The following is a 7,160-nucleotide window of genomic DNA, read 5'->3' as shown; positions in this document are numbered from 1 at the left end:
ATGGATGAATGGATAAAGAAGTTGTGATATATATAATGAAGTATTATTCAGCCATAAAAAATGAAGAAATCCTTCCTTTTGTGACAACATGGATAGACCCTGAGGGCATTATGCTAAGTGAAATAAGTCAGACAGAGAATGACATATACTGTATGATCTCACTTATATGTGGAATCTAAAAACGCACAAAACAGCCTGGCCGGCCGTGGCTCAGCGGTTAAGCGTCGACCTAGGATCCAGGCGATCAGGGTTCGATTCCAGGTCAGGGCACATGCCCGGGTTGCGGGCTGCAGCCGATCAATGACTCTCTCATCATTGATGTTTCTATCTCTCCCTCTCTCTCCCTCTCCTTTCCTCTCTCTGAAATCAATAAAGATATATTTAAAAAAATAAAAATAAATAAAAAATAAATAAACAAAAACGCACAAAACAAAAACCAAACTCACTGAAAAAGAAGCAGAAGGTGGGGAGAGAAAATTGGAGAAAGGTGGTCAAAAGTTACAAACTTCCAATGTTAGGGTAAGTGCTAAGGATATAATGTACAGCATCATGACTATCACTAATATTGCTGTATAATACATAGGAAAGTTGTTCAGAGAGTAAATCCTAGTAGTTCTCATCACAAGGAAAAAATTTTTCTTTGTTTTCTTTTTATTGTATCTATATGAGAAGATGGACGTTGGCTGAACCTGTTGTGGTGATCATTTCACAATGTATGTAAATCAAAGCATCATGCTGTCTGCCTTACACAGTGATGTATAGCAATTATTTCTGTGATTTTTTTTAATGCTTTACTCTTTTTAAAAAATATATGTTTTTATTGATTTTAGAGAGAGAAAGGGAGAGGGAGAGAGAGATAGAAACATCAACGATGAGAATCATCGATTGGCTGCCTCCTGCACGCCCCTTCCTGAGGATCAAGCACCAACCAGGGCTTGTGCCCTGACTAGGAATCTAACGGTGATCTCCAGATTCATGGGCAATGCTCAACCGCGGGGCCATACAGGCCTGGCTATATCAATTTTTCTCAATAAAACTGGGAGGGGCCAACTGGGCTTGGCTCAGCGGTTGAGTGTCGACCTAGGATCCAGGAGATCGGGGTTCGATTCCCGGTCAGGGCACATGCCCGGGTTGTGGGCTCGATCCCCAGTCGGGGGCGTGCAGGAGGCAGCCGATCAATGACTCTCTCATCATTGTTTCTATCTCTCTCTCTCCCTCTCCTTTCCTCTCTCTGAAATCAATAGAGATATATTTAAAAAACAAAAACAAAAAACTGGGAGGGAGAAACCCTTCAAAGGTTCTCCATAATCTAGAAGATAAAGTCCAAGTCTCTCTCTTTCTAGAACTTTATGCCCAGTAATATTTAGCTGTTTTGCTTTTCCTCTCTGTCTGGAATGACTTTATGAGCTTTTAAAATATATAGATGTCTGAGCTTCAACCCCAGAGGTACTGATTTAATTGGATTGGAGTGGAGCCATATATGGGTGTTTTTAAAAAGATTCTCAAGTAGGTTAAGAATCATGATTTATTTCCCACTCAGTTCAGGTATTTCCAGGCTGAATTATGGTCCCCTTATGTGTTCATTCTATCAACTGTCAACTTATCCAAACAGTTCATCTCAGTCTAGTGAGATTGATTGAGGCTTTTGTATCTTACTCTTTTGCTTCAAATCTTTCAGTGGCTCTCCTTACCCCAAAGATTAAGTTCAGACTATTTTTTTTAGACTTCTCAATGAATCCTATCATTCCTCCTGGTCCTGGCTTACCTTTAATTCATTCATCCAATGAACCTTTATCAAGTATCTGTTATGAGCCAGACACTTGTAAACAGTGGGGACAAAAAGCACAGTCTTCTCTCTTGCTGACTTTACAATCTTTGAGGGAAGATAAAGAATTGAATGAGTAATTACAGGGTTATATGGGACCAAAGTCTGTTTCAGGAGCTGGGAAGGAAGCCTTCCCTGAGGAGATGAGAGTTAAATTGAGTCCAGAAAGGTGACTTAGAAGTTAAGTGGGGCTCTGGCCAGGTAGCTCAGTTGGTGAGATCATCAACCCGATACGCCAGGGGTGCAACAGTCAACCAGGAAAGGCATGGGTGGGTGAAACGGCAGGTCGATGTTTTTCTCTCTCTCTGTTTCTTGTCTCTCTCTCAAATCAATTAAAACATATATTTTCGAACCTAGCTCAGTGGCTAGAGCGTCCGCCTGCGGACTGAAGGGTCCAAGGTTCGATTCTGACCAAGGGCACAGCACATACCTTGGTTGCAGGCTTGATACCCAGCCCAGTCGGGGTGAGTGTGGAAGGCAACCAATCGATGTGTGTCTCTCACATCAATGTTTCTCTCTGACTCTCTTCCTTACACTTTCTTGGAAAAGCAATGGAAAAAATATCTTCCATTGAGGATTTTAAAAAAGCAATAAATAAATAGATACATATCCTCGGTTGAGGATTTTTAAAACAACTAATGAATGCATAAATAAGAGGAACACCAAAGCAATGCCTCTCTCCCTCTCTCAAATCAATAAATAAAAATTTAAAAAGGAAAGAAAGGCTCTGGCTAGTAGCTCAGTTGGTTAGAGCATTATCCCAATATGCCAAAGAGTGTTCCAAGAAGAAGGAACAGCATAAGCAAAGACCCTGGCTTGGGGAAGGTCGTGACACATTGGAAGAACTGAAAACATGTAAAGACAGGGAGAAAACTGTGGCCAAACTTGAAGACAGGATGACTCAGAGCTTTATAGGCCAAGTTAAGATTCTGGACTTTATCCCCAGGGTGCTGGAAAGTCTTGAAAAGATTTAAGTAGGGGAGTGTAATACAATCAGATAAGGTTTTTAAGAAGGATCTGGATGTACTGTGGAACTTAGATTGGATTTGGGTGTTCCCAAATCTCCTCTGCCTCTCCTTCCCAGATAATATTTTGGAGTCTTTTACTAATTGTTAAATTCATCTCCTGTGACGTTTTGTTAGCTAAATGATCAGAATGTGACCCTTTTTACAAACTCCTGGGAATAGCAGTTGAATTCCTCACTGTTGTTGGGTCATTCAGTAAACACTCACTGGGTGCTGTTCTGTGCAGGGCACAGGTCCAGGTGCTGGAGATATGAAGATAAATAAGACTTAACTCAAGGTACAAAAAGAAGAATAGATTTGACCTTAAAAAAATAAGTTATATTTCATAGATAATAATAACAAAGTTAAGAGGCAATGGATAGGGAGAAAAATCTCGATACTTTTAAAAAAATATTAGTATCTAGCCCTGGCCGGTTGCTCACAAGTTAGAGCATTGGCCTGAGGACTGAAGAGTCCCAGGTTCGATTCCGGCCAAGGACACGTTGCAGGCTCAATTCCCGGCCTTACTTGGGGAGGCAACCAACAAATGTGTGTGTCTCTCTCCCCCCTTCCACTCTCTCTGAAAAGCAATGGAAAAAATATCCTCAGGTGAGGATTTTTTTTAAAAAAAAAAGAAGCCCGGGCTGGCATGGCTCAGCAGTTGAACATCAACCTATGAACCAGGAGATCGCGGTTCGATTCCCTAGTCAGGGCACATGCCTGAGTTGCAAGCTTGATCCCCAGTAGGGGGCGTGCAGAAGGCAGCCGATCAATGACTCTCTCATCATAGATGTTTCTATCTCTCTCCCTCTCCCTTCCTCTCTCCGAAATCAATAAAGAAATATTTAAAAAAAAAGAAAAAGAGAGAGACAAAGTATAGAAAAGAAAGCAAGAAATTATTGGCCACAGCAAAAATATACTTAGGACAATGAAACAAAGAAGGGTGTAGAAGAAGCAACAGGAGAGCCTAGGCTGGGCTGCTTTGGCTCACTGGGAAGTCAGAGAAAAGGGGGAAAAGGGGATGGTTAGCCAGGGACAAGCCACTACTGCCCATTGCTCCACTAGTTGCAAGTCTCATGGGGTCCCTTAGAGGTTAGGGAACATGTGCCTGTGAGGGAAGGAGATGGGGAAGGGAATGACATGGGTGGGCATGTTCCCTGGGAGGAGAGCACATTGGGACCTTCATTTTTAGGGGTTTTAAAGGCTGGGTGTTTTGGGGAGGTCTTAGGGGGTGAATCAATAGAATATTCATTAGCTTTATGTTGATGTACCAAAATGAGATTTATTCTCTTAATTTGTCTGTCCTTGGGTATAGTTGGCAAATGACACTAATTGGATTTCTATTATCTGTCTCTGAGTAGGGTGGTTTAAGCTATTTACCTTCTGGTTGGGAAGAAGTGCAAACCATTTCCTTCTACGTGTCATTTCAGGAAGATAGGATTCATTAGGTGGCTACAAACTGCTGTTTAACTGTCTGTCTCAGTTTCCCTATTCCTCTTGTTCTGGAATCATCCAAGCTTTTCCTAGGCTATAACACAGCCATTCCACTCCTAGGTATCTACTCAAGAGAAATAAAAACATATCCCACACAAAAACATATAGAATTCATAACAGCTTTTTTATAATAGTCAAAGTAGTGGAAACACCCCAAATGTCCATCAAAAAGTGAATGGTTGAACAAATTGTGGTATATTCGTACAATGGAATAGTGTTATGTAATAGTAGGGAACAAGCTATGGATATAGCCAACAATGTGGAAGAATCTCAAGACCATTATGTTGAGAGAAAGAAGCTAGGACAAAAAAGAATTTTTAAAATTTATTTATTTATTTTTTAATTAAAAAATATATATACCTTTATTGATTTCAGAGAGGAAGGGAGAGGGAGAGGGATAGAAACATCATGAGAGAGTCATTGATGGCTGCCTCCTGCATGCCCCCTGCTGTGGATTGAGCCTGAAACCCGGGCATTCCTGACCAGGAATCAAACCTCGACCCCCTGGGTTGACGCTCAACTGCCGAGCCATGCCTAGGAAGGCTATTTATTGATTTTATTATTATTATCATTATTATTATTTTAATCCTCACCTGAGGATCTTTTTTCCATTGCTTTTTCAGAGAGAGTGGGAGAGAGAGAGAAACATCAATGTGAGAGAGACACATTGATTGGTTCACTCTCGAAAGCATCCCAGCTGGGGCCAGGATTGAGCCTGCAACAGGGTATGTGCCCTTGGAGGGAATCGAATCCCAGACCCTTCAGTCCGAGGGCCGACGCTCTATCCACTGAGCCAAACCAGCTAGGGCTATTTATTGATTTTAGAGAGAGGAAGGGAAGGAGAGGGAAAGAAAGAGACAGAGAAACATCCATTTGTTTTTCACTTATTTATTCATTCATTGGTTGATTCTTGTGTGTGCCCTGATGGGATCGAACCCTCAACCTTGGTGTATTGGGACAACACTCTAATCAACTGAGTTACCCAGCCAGAGTACCCCCCCAAATTTTTTAAGTAGATACTGTCTGGTTCTATTTCTGTGAAAGTCTAAAAAAGACAAATCTAATTTTTTTTCTAGAATCAAATCTAGAATATAATCTAGTCAGAAAGTGGGTCAGTGGCTGCCTGGGTGCTGAGGTGAGGGAAGGGTTGGCAGGGATTGTCTAGGAGAATGAGGCACAGGGAACTTTTTAGAGTAATGTTCCGTATCTTGATTGTTGTAATGGTTACACAGCTGTATACACTTGTCTAAACTCATCAAAATGTACATTTAAAATGAGTGCACTTTATTCTGTAAAAATTATACTTTTTTACATTTCAAAAAACACAATAAGGAAAGACAATTGACAGGGATAAAATATTTGGCATGTTTTAATGAAGAATTAATATCTAATATACATAAAGAGCTTCCTTAAGTCAAACAATTCAATAGAAAAATCGACAGAACATGAAAGGACAATTCACAGAGGACAAAATGCAAATGGACAATAACAAAGAAAAGATACTTGTCCTTATAAATCTCAATATCAGGAAAAAACAAACTTCAATAATGGAATTGTCAGATTGACAATTTTTAAAATTGGTGAGAATTCAGGGAAACTATCATTTTCATAGAGTGTAGGTATGTGTAACTAGGAATATTTTTAGAAGATAAATTGGCAGTGTATAAAAATTTCACATGTGCGTAGTCTTGCCTCAGCAACTCTGCTTCTAGGAATCTATACTGATAACACTGGTATGTATGGAGTGCTTACAGTATGCAGGGATTCTAACCATACCTCAACTGTTCTAGGGAATAAATACCCTTATTTCCTCATTTTACAGATGAGACAAGTGAGACATGGAGGTTAAGTGAGTTGCCTAAGGTCATACTAATAGTAAGTCATAGATCCACAATTCACACCTATAATTTGTCTCCAGAATTTGTGCTCTTAACCACTCTGCTGTACAGCTCTCCACTCTTTGCTAAATACCATACATGAGTAAATGCCATACATGCCAAACATATATATATGTTTGCTGCAATTGAGTTTGAAATATTAAAAAAGAATAAAACTAATATGAAAAGATTTTTAACATATTTTGTTAAGTTAAAAAAATAGCAAGCTATAGATTAATACTTGTAATACCTATTTACATAAAAAATATCAACATAGCAACTATGCTCAAAAGAGCAGAAATGAAGAAGCTTGGTCTAAGACGTAAAAGATGAGTTTTCTTTTCTCCTTTTGGTACCTTTATTATTATTTAAAAATTTTAAATTGAGGTATAATTGACATACAACATACATTAGTTTCAGGTGTACAACATAGTAATTTAATATTTAGGTTTATTTAACACCCATCACCATACATAGTTACAGAATTTATTAATTTATTAATTTATTTAAGAGAGAGACATCATTTGTTGTTCCACTTATTTATGCATCCATTGGTTGATTTTTTTTTTAAATAATTTTTTTATTGAGCCCGGCCGGGCGTGGCTCAGCAGTTGAGCATTGACCTAGGATCCAGGCGATTGGGGTTCGATTCCCGGTCAGGGCACAACCCAGGTTGCAGGCTAGGCAGCTGGTCAATGACTCTCTCATCATTGATGTTTCCATCTCTCTCTCCCTCTCTTTTCCTCTCTCTGAAATCAATAAAGATATATTAAAAAAAATTTTTTTAATTGACTTTAGAGAGAGGAAAGGACAGAGAGAGAAACATTGATCGGTTGCCTCCCACACGTGCCCTCACTGGGGGTGAATCCCGCCACCTTTTGGTATACGGGACGATAGATACTTCAACCGAGCCATAGCAGCCTGGGCAACAGTTGATTCTTGTATGCGCCCTGCCTGACG

This window comes from Miniopterus schreibersii (genome assembly GCF_964146895.1).
Source record: "Miniopterus schreibersii genome assembly, chromosome: 2".
NCBI classification, from domain to species: Eukaryota; Metazoa; Chordata; class Mammalia; order Chiroptera; family Miniopteridae; genus Miniopterus; species Miniopterus schreibersii.
This window is presented reverse-complemented; position numbering follows the sequence as displayed.